This window comes from Canis lupus, chromosome 28 (assembly GCF_011100685.1).
Source record: "Canis lupus familiaris isolate Mischka breed German Shepherd chromosome 28, alternate assembly UU_Cfam_GSD_1.0, whole genome shotgun sequence".
Classification (NCBI taxonomy): domain Eukaryota; kingdom Metazoa; phylum Chordata; class Mammalia; order Carnivora; family Canidae; genus Canis; species Canis lupus.
Window position 1 is genome coordinate 33,846,302 of NC_049249.1, and position 16,050 is coordinate 33,862,351.

Consider the following 16,050-nt stretch of genomic DNA (forward strand, 5'->3'; position numbering starts at 1 on the left):
ACTGCAGCAGCTGTGAGCCAGCCAGCATCATACAAGTGTTCTTTACCCAGAGATGTACAGCGAGTGAGAAGGCCGGGCTGTAGATGATAATTTGGAGGAAGACAAAAGAATGGATGTCACCCCCCAGTGTGCTAGAAACCAGGTCCTCTGACCAGCTCTCCCGTCAACTGGTCCCCTCTTGGGGTCTTGGCACTTGCTGTTCCCACTGCCTGGGACTCTCTTTCAGAGCTTCAGGTGGCAATGCCTTCTTATTCAAGGATCAGCCTAGATGTCCCCTTCTTGGAAAGGCCTTCCCTGATCACCAGAGAACATTCTGTTCTCTGATATTTGTGAAACTGTCCACTGTTTGTCCCCATGAGAATATATGTTCCATGACCACAGGGACCAGTCTGTCTAGGTGCTGCTGCATTCCTAGCTCAGGTGCTCACTCATTCCCAGTGTCAGGTGCTCACTCATTCCCAGTGTCAGGCACAGAGTAATTCCTCAATCAGGAGAGTGACTCTTAAGGGAAGGTAGAAAGACTGAATCAAAAGAGCTGGTTGAAGGGTCAGGCTCCCAAATGATTCTTCATGTTAATGAGGCTGAAGGATCAGGGGTAGGTCCCTTCACCTCCACAGGTCGTGGCTTCCCCAGGTATAAAGGGGCTGTGGGCAGGACAGGAAAATGAACCAGGGCACCTGTAAGACCTTTGCTGTCCCCACACTGGGGGCTAAGATTTTCAATTACCCAGTGTACTCTTGCCTTTCTTCCCTTCACCCGTGTGTCTATCCATCTGTCCATCCATCCATCTAATCATTCTTTCCTATAGGCTAGGCCCTGGAAATGTAGCCTTGAGTAGGACACACTTCCTGTCTTAGAGGGTAAGTAACGTGTCTTTAGTGGTACATGTTAAGGAAGCAACCCCTGCAGTACCAGCTAAGCGCCACGGGAGACCCCTGGGTCTCTGGCTGGGCCGCTGTGGAGATGGTGGCAGGGCAGCTCACAGGGAAGGAAAACAGACCTACAACCCCACAGAGGCAGCAGAGTGATGGAAAAGATATGATGGTCACATCCAAGGAGTCTGGTCAAGAAACCCAAAGAGAGTAACTAACCATCCAAGTCCCAACAGAGACAAAAAGGCTCGTTCCTTAGGATCACTGTGGAGACGATCTACTCCCCCGTTTGCCATGGAAGAACTCGAAATTCTCCTTAGAATAATTATAAACACTGCTAAGTCCCACCAATGGTTCTCAGCTAAAGAGCTTAACACAATGCCCGCACACGCGTCCCCACGCACACACACAGATGCCCAGGGCCCACTCCCCCAGGCCTGATGAATGACTGGAGCACATGTATTTCCTTTGAAAAGCTCCATGGGGGTTTCTGAATTCAGCACCCAACCTTAGAGCCAGTGGGTTTCCTGCAAAGTTACCTTCTCACCACAGTGTAGAGGTGCAGGACGATGTCCCTGACGACGACGTGAAAGGTATCCCTGAGGATCTTGAAGATGGACTTTCTGAAGCATCCAGAACATTCAGGCCCTAAAACACTTCTATCTACTGCATCAGAACTTCAACGGGACCTGGAACTGAGTGCGAGAAAACCTAGTCTGGTAACACAGCTCGACACTCCAGGGTGAACCCCTAGCCACACCAGCCGCCCGCGCCCCCGGAGGGGCCCCCGCTGGCCTGCGCGGGTCTGTCAATGCTCTGGCCCAGTGTAATGTTTTAAGAACAACTTCATAATGTACCCTGAAGTCACAGCCACAGCCCCTTGTTTATAGGCTCAGCCAGATCAGATAAAATTTCATTCTCTGAATTGGTTCCTAATTTAATTATTCCCCGGATAAGCGTTGGCCTCCTATTGCCGCAGGGAAAAAGAATGAGAAGGCACTGGCGCCGCACGTTCCAGTTCTGGTTTGGCAGCTGGGGGCGGATGAGCCATTCCCGGGCCTCTGTCGGGTCAGAGGGGGGGACAACAGCGGGCTTGGCAAGGTGGTCACCCATGGTCCACCCCACACCAGGCAAGAGGATGAGCTGGAGTTTAACTAAGGGTTCAGGAAGAAGGATCAGGGCAAGTGGACAGACTGAAAACCAGGATCCAGTCCTGCCTCTGTGTGGTCTCTGAGGGCCTCGGTTTCCCCAGCTACAACGTGTGGCTACACTATGATTCCCCAAAGGCCCTTCCAAGCTCTAAAAGTCAGACAATCCAGAAGGGGCACAGAAACCCATCTGAAGATTACGCCTTCCCTAGGGCCAGGGAAAAAAGTAAAAAAAGCAAATGACTCTTATTAAGAGCAAGTAAAGGGGCGCCTGGGTGGCTCAGTCGGTTGAGCAGTTGCCTTCTGCTCAGTCGTGATCTCAGGGTCCTGGGATCGAACCCCGCGTCCAGCTCCCTGCTCTGTGGGGGGGAGCCTGCTTCCCCCTCTCCCTCTGTCCCTTCCCCTGCTCTCTCCCTCTCTTCCTCTATCAAATAAATAAAATCTTTCAAAAAAAGAGCAAGTAAAAATGTAAACTATAACCTTAGAAATGGACATGTGTCCACACAAAAACTTGTACATGAATGTTTACAGCAACCTTATTCATAAGACATTAAAGATGGAGAAAATGCAAACGTTTATAAAAAACATAGTCTTGGAGCACCCAGGTGGCTCAGTGATTGAGCATCTGCCTTTGGCTCAGGGCGTGATCCTGGCATCCCGGGATCGAGTCCCACATCGGGCTCCCTGCATGGAGCCTGCTTCTCCCTTTGTCTATGTCTCTGCCTCTCTCTGTGTCTCTCATGAGTAAATAAATAAAATCTTTTTTAAAAAATGGTCTAACCATACAACGGAATATGATCTGCCATCAAAAGGACTTCAGTACTGAACATGCTACAACATGGTGAACTGAAACTATGATGGCAAGTGCAAGAAGCCAGTCACAAAAGACACGTGTTCCACGATTCCCGTCCTACAAAAGTCCAGAACAGAGAAACCGACAGAGCTGGAAAAGTAGAATCCTCACTGCTCAGGGCTGGGGGGCGGGGGGCTGACAGCTAACGGGTACAGGCCTTCTTTCTGAGATGATGAAATGTTCTAAAATTGAACGTGATGCTGGTTGCACATGTATCTGTAAATATACTCAAAACTACTGATTTCTATACTTTAAATGGGTGGATTTAATTTAAACGTGTGGTATGCGAACTACATCTCAATAGAGCTGTTTTTTAAAAAAAGAATAGGTTGAATGGACCAAAAAAAAAAAAAAAGTCTGTTGCATAATTGTTAAAAATAAACCAGATGAGAACTTTGTAAGATAAATACACACACACACACACACACACACGCAGGCACATGCACGCGCATACACACACCCCTCCCTCAACAGTTTTGCAGCTTCACGGCTGGTCCAAAAGGTACAGAGCTAATTTTCAGTGGGTAAATCTGCTTCTTCCATAAACCAAAAACACTGCTGACTCAAACGTGGGCAGGCCTGCATTTTTGTCTACCAATTTGTTTCAGTTTTAACAGCTGAAAGCAAATTTCCTTTCTACCACCCAAACGGCAACCAAGCTTTTAATACATCATTTCACCTAGCTTTTAATACATCATTTTTATTCTCTGAGTCAAGTTTTTCCAATGTAAAGGATCCTTGGATTTGCAACCATCAACCTGTGGGCAGGTGGGTTTTTGGGGTTTTTTGTTTTTGTTTTTGTTTTTTTGGGTTTGGTTTTTTTTTTTGGCCCGGGAGGTGCTCCTGAGGAGGCCACATTTAGTGCCCACTCTTCTCTCATGTCTAGTTTCTCACAGTTGCGGCAATAGTGGGTATAAATAGCTTTTCAGCTAGGACGTCACAAAGGTCAGGCTGCTCCCACTCTCATTAATCGGAGCGTCCCTTCATCCTCTTATTTATTCCAATAAGACTGATAACATGCTAAGGCAAGTTCAGCATGTCCTAAAAGCAACTATTTCCTCTGACTTTTGGAACAGCGCTCTTGGGTTACTGGCCCACTGTGGGGCTCCACACCCAGGCCTTCCAGGATCATGCGATCTTTATTAAGAACCGTGACAGAGAATATGGGGGGGGAGGCTTACATCACTGTGGGTCAGGTTAAAGAGGCCCACAGAAAAGGCAACTGTGAGTTTCCCGCAGATCAAGAACACCCAGGCACACAGGAAGTAGTCCTTCCAAAGGGCTCACTATTTCTAAGGCCGGACAAAAAGGACTAGGATAAGGAATAAGGAATGTTCACTGATGGGTCAAAGTAAGAACCAACCAGAGGAACTTCCATGCCTAACACTGGATAGCCCAGGGCAGCGTGGGGGTTTGAGCCCTGGTTCTGCAAGCCTCTCCCCTCAGACTACCTCTGTCCCTCACTTCCTCTCCCATGTCGGGCTCAGCATCTGGGGAGCCCAAGAAGGAAGAGCTCCCAAGCACAGGGAGGCCTGAACTCCTATAATGAGGACGCTATGCCCTTTGCAAGATGGAGATGGGGAAGGCAAGATGGAGGACTCTTGCTACCTCAACTAAGTCCGGTGCTAAGGTAACAGGTGCAGCATATGAAGAGGAGTCGGCCCCACCCAAGGTAAAGAGCCTGGATGGCTGGGAAGCAGGGACAAATGGGCCCTGGTACTAGGCAACCAGGGGCCATGCCCCCTTCCCCTCTGCCCTCCACCCTGTGATGATGGAGAGCTTGCCAGGTGTGGGTCAAGCCTAGATTTGGAGCTGGCCTATCACCCAGGTTGGTTGTCTCCCAACAGGGCAGCGGACCTCTACTTCTCCATTTGTTGAGACTTTGGGAGGCAGGGTTTCTAACCAGGGCTGCCACAGAGGGTTTTGAGAACAACTCCCTCCACCCTCCAACACACACACACACACACACACACACACACACATACACATATTCACAAAACATCAGGAAACATCATCCTGGCCTGGCCCAACTGCAGCCCCCAACCCCTCACTCAGTAGAAGAGGGCAGAGACAGGTGAAATGGTAATATTCCATCTCCAGCAAGTATCTGACAAAGCAGGCTGTTCTTCACACTTGAATAAAAAGCCAAACTGTCCCCAAGAATCTAATGGAGGATGACATCCAACAGAGGCCTTTGGAGTTCAGCCATGAACCAGAAATGAGAACTTCCTGCTCTCTTCACCAGACCACAGGATGGCCACCAAGCCCTCCTTCTTCTCCACATCATCCTAAAGCAACAGCAATGCTAAAATCAAGCGTCTGGTTACATGACCCAGAGATGAGCCAGCTGCAGCCAACCCCCTGCCTGGATGTCCAGGAAACTGAGGACAGAGCAGCCAGCCGATCCCATGGGACCTGGGCCAAAACTTGGCCATCCTCAGAGTGGCTGCAACTGAACAGACAGCGTGATCAGAAATGCATGCTGGGAAGCACAAGCGGCCCAGATTCCCCAGGGCAGCCCTGGTCTCCAATAACCCTGGAATCCCTCACGTGCACAAGCAAATATGGTTCTGTGTGTGTACGTCTGGAAGGCTCTCTATATAAACAGGTTCACAAATCAGAGGAAATAATCCTCTGCAGACCAATAGTCTGATTTTAGGTTTGGAAATTATGGTCCCAATAAATACACGCCAGGATATACTTTATATTTTTAATGCAAATATTTACATTCCAAACAAAGGCGCGTGGAACTTAAAGACAAGCTATTTACGCCAGCTATAAGAAATGCTAACAGCCCCCACATTTCTTCCCTGAGTGGATGGCTCCTGTTTATATTTCTGAAAAGCCAACCAAATGTCCATAACAGTTCTCCCCAAGACACTCAAGACACACAAAAAAACTAATTAATGGCCCAAAAACCTAATGCCAGGAAATCCATGGTTATTACATTAGGCTCTTGACTCTCAGACATTTAGTGGCAAGCTAACTCCCATACTGTGCTACCAAATTGGGGACTCTTTGATATCCTCTGGGTCACACCCAGGGGCCCATGTAAAATCCAGGAAGAGTCCAGGAAAAATGGGCTTTTGAAAGAATCATTTGCAGTGGATGCATTAGTTCAATCATCGCCAGTCCCTCTAGACTCCGTAGGGGCCTAGCCATGAGCGGGCCTCCCAGACACCGTCCCCACCCTTGAGAGGCTCACCGGGCTGGGGCGGGCAGGTGGCACGCAGGAGACTAGTGCACTGGGCTCAAGGTGGAGCTGGACAGAGTAGAATGCAGCTCAGAGGAGCAGAGCAGCGCTTGGATAAGGGATGGAGGGCCACAGGGAAGAGGCGCCAGACGTGGTGTGACTTCCTGGCAAAGGTTTCCTGAAGGCGATGGGGGCTGTGGGGCCTGGTGGGGAGCCAAGAGGAGGTGGACGAGGTTCTCCTGGCCGGGCTCTGGGTGAGCCTGCACCTCCCCTGGGGAAACCCCCCTCGCAGTTAGAATGCATCCTGGGGGTGCCCAGTGAATCATCATCTCACCGCGGTGATCACTCCCACGTGCTGCAGGTGACAACATGTCACTGACAGGTCTTGCCGCCTCACCTCGATGCCCCCGTCCTCATGGGCCCCATCTGTCAACCCCCACCAAGGACCAGGCCCAGGGCTCGGCATTACTACTCGCTGTCCGCAAGGGACTCTTCTAGCCCATGCCCAATGTTTCCTCCTGCACAGAGGGCGCTCCGCCTGCATGTCTGCACCTGGGGGTGTCTACACTGTCCCAGCAGCCTGGGGGGAGGAGCCGGGCATGAGGAGCCCGGTCTTGCCTTCTCCCACCCGTAGAACGCATCTGGCCCTGCCAGCTGCCCCTGGAGGAGGGGGCTGCCCCGGGGGGAGCTGCAGCTTTCCCACTCTGCCTATGACCTGGGGGCGGGGAGCACGGGGGCAATAGTCGGCGCCCCTGCCCAATGCCCTCTGTTCAGGGCCACGAGGCCCGCCTGCCCACCAGTTCAGGCACATTTCTCTGACGTCAGCTTCAAGCAGGGACGGACGGCCAGGAAGAGGAGTTCGACGTGGGGAGACCCCTTGAGCCCTAAGTTCTGTGACCTCTAATACTCAAAACACAATACAAAGTAGAAATTATTAACCCCCTCCTTACCGATGAGCAAACTGAGGCTCATCAGGGAAGGTCAAGCCACTTGCCCAGGGTCATGGGTAACAGAAGAAAGAAACAGAGGAGGGACTTGCCCAGGCTCACCCACCACCCACGCTGCGCTCCCGGGGCCTCCAAGGGAGTCACCACCTGGGGTAAAAGAAGGTCTGCGTGGAGGCACCGAACACTTGGTTCACCGCACACATGAAGGTGCAGGCTGAGCTTCACTTGCATCAGCGTAAGGAAACGGGTGTCACGAGGGGCAGACAGAGCTACCCAGCCCCTTTCAGCAAGGGGATGACACGACATCCCACCTTCCCAGAGTCTGGGACGCAGCTTCCAAGCTCACAGCAAAGGTGCGCCAGGCCCAGGCCCTTGGGGCGGGTCCCTACGAGGCCACAGTAGAGCAGGACAGAACCGTCCCTTGACCCAGGGCTGGCCCGGGAGGGACGCTTTCACCAGCCCCCGTGGTCTTGCCTTCCGCACCGAGCCCACCACTGACATGTTTGCCACAGGGAGCAAACGGATCAGTAGTAGGAGCATATTCCCTTTCAAGAGAAAACGTGAAACCACCAGGTCCCGGCACACTGCAGGAAAAAATAATTGCGGCCGGTCTGTATCTAATTATTTGCCCATGTTGGGGTATTTCCCAGGCACCTGGGTGACTAGGCTGCCTGCTTCAATATTTTCATCACAAACACAATTCTGGAGAGTGTCCAAGTTTCCATTATAATGACACCCTCTGCTTCTGAGGATCTGCCAACCTCACTTTCTTCTGAGACCCAAAAGTCCTGGACCAGGACGAGCTCTAGAGACGTGGCATAGGTGTCAGGGAGAGAGAGCCCGCCCCAGCCAGAGGGCCTTCCCCCCCCCAAGCCTGCTCAGGACCCTTTTAAGCTTACAGTGGGGCTCAAGACGTCACATTCAAAAGCAAGCCACCCAGCACGTTTCCGGGGAGACCTGCCCCATCTGCCCCCTGCTTAATTCTGACCAGTGGGAACACAACCCCACGGATCCACAGCCTGCCCACAGTGTGAGCTGAAAGGGTCAGAAAGAGGCTGTTCATCCAGCCCCTCGCACACAAGAAGAAATAGCCCCGAGAGGGGGAAGCAACCAGCCAAAGAAAACCCGAATAGGATCTGGGTGTCCTGGGGCTCCTGGCCTTATGAGGTGTCAGAGAAGCCCTCTGGGGTAGAATTTGCTAGAAATCATGCCTCCTAACCCCAAAGTACACGCATCTACCATCTGCATCAAAAGTTGTACGTGCAATTTCAGGGAGTTCAGAGACATCCTCTGCCCCTGGTTACGAGCTCTAGAGCTCAAGAAATACCACAAAGGCTGACGTTTATGAGTGCCTACTGTATGCCAGGCACTCCTCCAAGCACCTGGCAGGTGTCAATGCATGTATAGGACAGCAGCTGTCAGGCCAGGGCATGAAGTCACCCCAGGCCTCTCCAACCCCAGAGCTGCTAACCATGCCCTGCCACGCTCTCAGCAGCCTTATGTAACTGCCTTGTGCAAGCTCTGCCTCGCCCACTAATTGGGTGCTGCCCTGATGCCCAGTGCTGCCCCTAGGCCCCTGCGCACCTGGCCCAAGGCCCACACCTGGGGCCACCTAAATGCTGCACATCGCTGCCAGGGATGAAAGAGACGCCACTCGAGGCCTCACATCCCTTTTGAAACCAGCAGAGTCCGAGAACCCCCTTTCCGTGGCCACCTCCCCCTAACTTAACCACTTGCTGATTCACGCTCGCCTTCCCCTTCTGGGGAGGCCACGATTGTTATTCTCTACCCTCTTCTGCTGTCATTTCTTCATCCCTCCTCCTGTACAGCTGGAAGGCTGAAAACTTGGTCTGGGTGATCTCAAACAACCTCCCCACCCTCTAATTGAAACAAAAGAGGGGGGGACAGCGATCTGACCTGCCTGGCTCAGGGCCAGCTGGGAACTAGTAGGGACCCATCAAATGACAGCTGTCATGACTGTCTACCTCCTCAACCCCCATAGGTTAAAAAAAATTTTTTTTAATCTGTATTGGCCCAAATCAACACAAAACCTTCACTCTTCTTCTCAGCTCTCTAGATGGGATAGACTAACTAGGTACCTGCCACCTTTATGCTTTGTTTTGTGCTGTGAAAACACGGGTCATCGTCTCCCAGGGCTTTACTGTAAAGAAGGGGCGCCTCAGTAAGGAAATCAGATCTCAGCACTTGAGAACAATAAAGAAATACATTGTGCATGTCCAAACATTCAGCCTCCCGATACCTGGTGGGCTAAGTGAGAACACAATCTCCCGATTCACACGACAGAAACGAAATCACCCATGGAAGGAAGTGAATATCGCTCTCGAGCCTCCCAACATACAGACTGGGGTGGCAGGGTGGGGGGAAGACAGGCTGCAGTATTCTCCACGATCACTGGGAAGGATCACTTCTAAATGACACGCCGCTAAAGGGTGACCGCCGCTTGACTGCTCCCAGAAATGACCCTCCCGTGTCAGCCACTACGTTTAAACAAACATAGCTTCTGCTTTTAGAATTTAAGGAAAGTCCTCTCTCTCTCTCTCTGACACATGGTTCCAAATGGCATCTCTGCAATCCTGGACCTACTGAGGCCCCGGTAAGGGGATGGATTCCAAAGAAGCAGACAGGAAAAGTGAGAGCTGCCAACCACAGAGGGTGTGGATTCACCTGGGAGCGTCCAAGAGGCCCCCGCACAGCATAGTGGGGGAGAAAAAGCAGGCCCAGGAGCTAGGCATCAGAGACCTAGACTGACTCTCTACTTTCCGGCTCTTGGGCAAGTCACCCAACTGCTCTGAGCCCAGATTTCCACATCTGTAAAAGGAGACTCCTCCCCAACAACCCACCATCTCCAGCACCGAACAACCCACCCCTTCCAGCACCGTTCTTGCCATACTCTCCCTCCTGACTCGAGGTTTATTTGTCCATCTGGCACAGGTACTTCTGGTACTCTCCATCCTGCAGGGGCCGGGGCTGGGCCTGTCCTATAACCGTACCATCCCCAGATGTTCCACCATGGGATCTATTTGGTAAATGAAATTATATGAAAAGTTTTGGCACGTCACTTGACGGGAGCTCATCAAGTAGCCACTCACTGAGTACATGATACATAAACACATGAAGAAGCCCGGCTTGGGCCACAGCCACGTGGAGACCCGTCAACTCTTAGTCTCTGAGCCCTTGGGGCTCTGAGCCCATTTCTATCATGTGTCACATCTCCCACGGTGGGACACTCCTCCCATTACACATACACAGGGCCAGATGTCAAGCTTCAAACCCCCTGGCACTGGACCCGCCCCAACCTTTTTGTCCAATTCTAGAACTTGAGCACACGCTTGAATATCCACGCTTGAAAATTCTCTTGAAGATTAACAAGACCTGCAAGTCCATTCTTCCCCAACTGGCCAAGCCTGAGTCAAAGCTGCCCCCTATGGGGCTCACCTACTCAGGTAGCTCCAGAATCTCCCTCCCCTCACACTCCTCCTACACTTTCAAGAGCAATTTCCAGCTGGGCGCTAGGTGGCCTTGGGACAACCACAGTCTAATCACGACCTGGTACGAGTCTAAAGCTTCTCACAGTGCAGATTCAAAGGGCCTGGGGTTCCTGTGGCCCAGCTGGCTAACTTGGGAGATTCTTTTACGCTCTCCTCCAAACACCAAATAAGCACAATCCACCTCCTAACCTCTCCTGCAAACACTGCCTCTTCCAGATGCAGAGATTAATCCTCTCTCTTTCTGGCAGGTGGAAAACCAAATGCCTCTCCTGGCCAGGGCCAGCAGAGACAGAAGAGAGAAAGGTGCAGAAAGAGCAGCCCTCACAGAAGCCACTGTGACAGTGCTGGGATCCCCGGCCAAGACAGTGGTTCAGGCATCACAAGCTCTAGTCATCAGAGAAAAGCAAGGCACAGTGGGGGCAAACGTGCCCCCACTCTCCCACCACTCCCTCCTCCCATGTCCTGGATAAATTAATGCTGGCTGCTTGCTTCCACCACGAGCCAGCTCACTACAGTCATGCAATGATCCGAAGAGAAAAGACAATGTCGAATTTCCTTCCCAGGGCCCTAGAGACGGTTCTCCTGGGAAGCCAGACCTTGAAGGGAAGGCCAGACCTGCAGCTCCACTTCTGGCTCAAATATACACGGAGAGGGAGACCACAGCAAGCGGCCTCACCTGGCTGGCTCACGCTCCCCATCCAGGAGTAGGCAGGAAGACCATTTTCCTGCCAGTCTTCCGGGAGTATTGTAGACAAAAACTTACCTGATTAAAAACTACCTAATTAAAAGGTATTTTTATTCACTCGCTATTTTAAGCAAAATCCTATATGACTCCTAGGTATTTAGGTACCAATTAAACCATCCTGATTCAACATGCAGTTTGTAAAATTAATAAGTGCCATCTTCTGTAAGGGAGGATTCCTGATTTTGCAAAAGCGGGGGGCGGGGGGTCGTGGGCAGGAAAGCCAGGGTGAGGAGCCGAGTGGTAAGGTGCTGGAGAGGAACTTGGGGCAAATCTCCAGACCTCAGTTTCCTGCGGGGTGGGGGTGGGGGTGCCGCAGGGGGTGCAGATGCCCTCAAGGTGGCTTTCTGCTCCGTCGCCGGGTGGCTGCGCTCAGAGCAACCGCAGCTGATAAAGGGGCTGGGGACCCAGCGAAGAGCCTGGAACCGGAGCTCGCTGCTCAGTGTCGCTGATCGGCGCGCCAAGTCCCTTCACGGGGCGTCCTGGGGCTTCCCGAGAGCACAACTTCATGCCCCAAACTCCGTGCCACTGACCCACCCAGTGCACGCGGGGAATGGGGGAACGGGGGGGGGTCCCCCCTCCACAGGAGCTAGTCTCAGCCTTGCCGCCTGCTTCTCCAACCTCCCCACGCGCGGCGCAGACATCCAGCCGCCAGCAGCCGGCAACCGAGCCCAGCCTTGGGTGCCGCCGGGCTCTCCAGCCGCGAGGGGGCCGGGCCGGGGCGCGGGGCGCGGGGCGCGGGGCTACGCGGGCCCCGGGGCCGCGACGGGGCGCCCCGCCCAGGACCCGGGCGGCTCCGAATCCTGGACACGCGCGCACGCGCCGGCCCCGCCATTCGCCCCGAGGAGTCTCCAGGCGCTGTCACGGCTCTTCATTCATTCCCCAAAGGCGACGTTCGTCCCCCCGGGCGCCTCCCTCCCGCCACCCCGGGGCCCGCGGGGGCCAGTGCGCCACGCGGCGTCCCCTCCCGCACACTCACCCCGACGCCCCCGCGCCCCGGCACGGTCGCCCGCGTCGCCCCCGCGCCGGGGCCGCTCCGACCCGCCGCGCTCCGCTGCCCGCGCCCCGCCGCCCGCGCCCCGCCGCCCGGGGCCGCCCCCGCCGAGCAGCGCCGGCAACCCCCGGGCCCCGGCGCCTCCCGAGCCACGGCCGCCGCGGGGGGGGGGGGGGGGGCGCGGGGCGGAGGGCCCGAGGACGGGGGAGGGGGCGGGAGCAAAAGTTCAGGCCGCTCGGGGCCCGGCCGCGCCCCCGTCTCCCCCCACGGCCGCCCCCGCGGGGTCCCCCCCCCGGAGCCGGGTCCCAGCGGCGGCCTCCTCCGCCCGAAGCGGCCGCGGGACTGGAGCGGGAGCTCGGGAGGCGGCTCCCGCCGGAGCCGGGGACACAGAGGCGGACGCCCCGCTTACCTGCCCGGGGCTGCGCCTGGAAACTTCCCCGAAGTGCGCGGGGAGGGGGAGCGGAGCCTCCGGCTGGGGAGATCCCCGCCCCCTCCACCGCCCCCAGCGCGCGCGCCGCGGAGACCCCGGGGTGTCCGAGCGTCCGGCCTCCGGCTGTGCGCGGCGCCGCCACCCCTGCTCCCGGTCCGCGGCCCCCGAGCCCCGGCGGCACGCTCCCGAGCCAGGCAGGGGGCACGCGAGCCCCGGCGCCGCCGCCCCGCAGCCCTCCCCGCGGGGTCCCCGGCGCGCGGGGCGCCCGGAGGCGGCCGGGACGCGGCGGGGCGCGGGGGCCTCGGGGAGGCCGGGCCGAGCGACGCGGGGCTCCAACCTGCCTGGGCTCGGCGCGCTCGCAAGTTCATTGTCTGCCTGGGCCGCCGCCGCCGCGCCGGGAGCGCCGGGGAGGGAGGCTGCGCGCAGCTCCGCCGGCCCGGACTCCCCACGCCCAGCCCCGCCGCCGCCCGCGCCGCCCGGCCGGATCGCCGAGGGGCGCCGCAGCCCCGAGCCGGACCCCCCCGCCCCGCCCCGCCCCGCCCCGGCCCGCCCCGGCCCCGGCCCCGGCCCCGCGCCCCGCGCCAACTTGTACCTGCGAAGCCCGAGCGCAGCCCCGGAGCCTGTGCGGCTCGGGCCCCGCGGGAGCGCGCCCAGCCCCGCGCCTCGAGCCCCGCATCCGGGGCGCGTCAACCTGACTCCCCGAGCGCAGGGAGGAAAAGTTTGGGAGTGACGTGCGGATGGCGAATGAAACCTCCGAAGAGAACCCTCCCCCCGCCCCATGTCGCGCTGACACCCAGCGGCTCGAGTCTGGAATGTGAGATCAAGGCGTGTGCGCCGCGCGGTGGGTTGGGTCCCCGCCCCCCGCCCCCCGCCCCCTCCAAGTAAACACGGCGGGGGTGATGCGGTGATTCTAAATAGAAAGCAAACCGAAACCCCTCGGGGCTGCCAGAGACATTTTTAAGGAACTTGGCGGTCTGCAGCCAGCCCGTGCATCGGTATGCAAGGCCACGGCGCTGGTGGGTTCTGCGCCCTCTGTTGTATTTTTGCAGCCCGCGAAGGCCAAGGCCCTGCCGGGCTCCTTGGCCCAGCCGGCTTGCTTCTGCCGGGAGGGGCAGGCTCGGCGGGCCCCGGAGCCCTGCCGCAGTGGCCCGGACGCGCCCGCTCCAGAAAACCACCTGGGCTGGCCGAGGCCGAGGAAGCGGCCCCAGGGATCCACTCCCCGACTCTTGACCCAAGATGCCATCGCTTAAAAAAATAAAAAAGACCCTGGATTCGGGAAGACTCAACTCCAGGGGCGCTTGGGGCACCGAGCCCAGCATCTCAGGAAACCGGTCCAAGGGACTGGGAAGAAAAAAAAAAAATCTTTGTCTTCAGTCACACAGCCTTTTGCCTGCCCATGTCCCCGTGGCCACGGTCCAGCATCCTCGTGCTCAGAGGAGCCAGAAGTGAAGCTGAAAGTGTTTCCCAAGTGCTGCTGCAGAGTGCTGGCCCTCGGCTGAAGGGGGCTTCCTGGGCCTGCCTTCCCAGCCCGCCTCTCCTCTGCTTCTGAAAATCTGATCTCTATTTCAGGAGGCTTCATCTCACTTCCCCTATCCACCACCCCCCCCAAACACCCTAGCCTGCCCTGGGGTCCTAAAAGTGATGCTCAGCATCCACCCCCCCTCCCCCCAACTAACGCGGAGGTCACAATCAGAGGATTATAACTGCAGATGGGGAGCTGGATGAGAGGGGAGTTCTTCAAAACTGTGTCTTGTTTTCCTGCAAATAAATGCCCCTTACATAAAATCTGCGAAGAAAGATTGATGCAAGAGACCAGCCTCAGAATGGCAGACGGCATTGCTTTCTCCATGTAGACTCCACTTGGTGACTTTTGTTCATTATTATTTTTTTAAACAAAAACCTTTTTCTGAAAATACAATGAGCTGCTTTTTGCACGGTTCACAATTCCCAATAGATGATGATGCCATTTTTCAAGGTCTTATACACGTTGTGGCTTTAGGGCTTATTTATTAGCTCCCAAGAAAAGCCTGCCTTTCAGTGAAGTTTATATACTCAAGTAATTGCATCGAGGGACACAGTGCAGGGCGCTGTTAAAGAGGGCTAGTTGTACAGTTGTACTGGGAGGCCCTGGGCCAGGCAGCTGTCAGACCAGAGTGTGCAATGGGTTTAAACAAACACAGGGAAGGTTCTATGGAAACACGCAAGAGGAAATCCCCTCCTGTAAGGCTGTGTGGAACATTATTCCGTGGCCACACATACCTCCATCTTTCCTCTCCTCCCTCCAAGTAAACACATGACCCCGTTATGGAGATGGCGCTGGGCCCACCCGGATCACTTTCAAATTCAGGTGTCAGAAATCACGGTTGACACGGAGCAAATTGTTTTTAAGTAAAATCTCGGTACCACTTTGATACGAATTCCACTAGGGACTTTCCAAAAGTATTTATGCACGTGCCTGAGATTAACTGGAGGGCAATTTTTTGCCCTCCGCATTCATTTCATGAAATTATGCAAGAATTGCACTTTGTCTGTTACTCTGGAGAGTCGAGAGAACCCCCAAATGCCAGATGTGTGTCCGTGAGCGGATGGATTGACAGTGAGATGCGTAACTGTGAGGGAGGTTGGTGCCAGTGTGACACTGTCAATTAATAATGGGTGGAAAAATGAAGACAATTTAAGAAAACAAATATCCCCTCCCCCATGTGCACGCCCTTCCATAATTCTGGAGTTAAATTGCCCAGTTTCAAGCCATATCTCTGACACCTACTAGTTGGGTATATGTGACTTTCTGTGCCTCAGTTGGGATAAATAATAGCATCTACTGGTGGTCAATCGAATTAAACTGATCCCATGGGGTATTACACTGCTACACCCTAGTTGGGGCCTCAAAGAGCATGGAATGTATTTCCCCATTCCTTGATTTTGGACTTGGCCATATGACTTGCTTTAGACAATGAGATCTTAGGGAATGTTACTGAATAAGAAGATTGAGATGTGTTGCAGGGCTAGGCTTGCTGTCTTGTACTCTGGTGGCTTATAATGAGAAGATGTCACAAGAAGCTGCTGCCTCTTCCATCACAGAAGGAACACACATGGAGCAGACCTGAACTCAGCTGGTAGCCCGGAACCAAGTCACCCTACCTATAGCTGGCCACAGAACTGCCTCAGCCAACCTACAGACCCATGAGCAAGGGGGGAAATGCTTGCTGTAAGCCACTGAATGCCAGAGGTTGTTACGCGGCATTATCACGACAGTAGCTGACTGATGCATTCCCTTGGCGGGCTCGTGTGAAGATTCATGACAAAATGTTTGAAAAATACTAAGCACAATTCTTGGGACATAGTAAGAGCTCAGAAATATT

The 16,050-nt window shown here is 54.9% G+C and overlaps 1 protein-coding gene across 9 annotated transcripts in view; it reads right to left on the bottom strand.

The window, feature by feature from the left end:
* Positions 1-13,466, bottom strand: part of CHST15 (carbohydrate sulfotransferase 15) — a 74,461-nt gene extending 60,995 nt beyond the window's left edge. For 4 of the 9 annotated variants that reach the window (XM_038579028.1, XM_038579025.1, XM_038579030.1 and 1 more), the window contains exon 1: positions 13,281-13,466. The gene's annotated coding sequence lies outside the window, so the exon portion shown is untranslated. Of the gene's footprint in view, positions 1-1,411; positions 1,706-12,667; positions 12,797-13,280 lie in introns of those variants that run through there. The other 5 variants (XM_038579027.1, XM_038579024.1, XM_038579029.1 and 2 more) reach the window with 2 other exon arrangements.
* Positions 13,467-16,050: the final 2,584 nt, after the last annotated feature.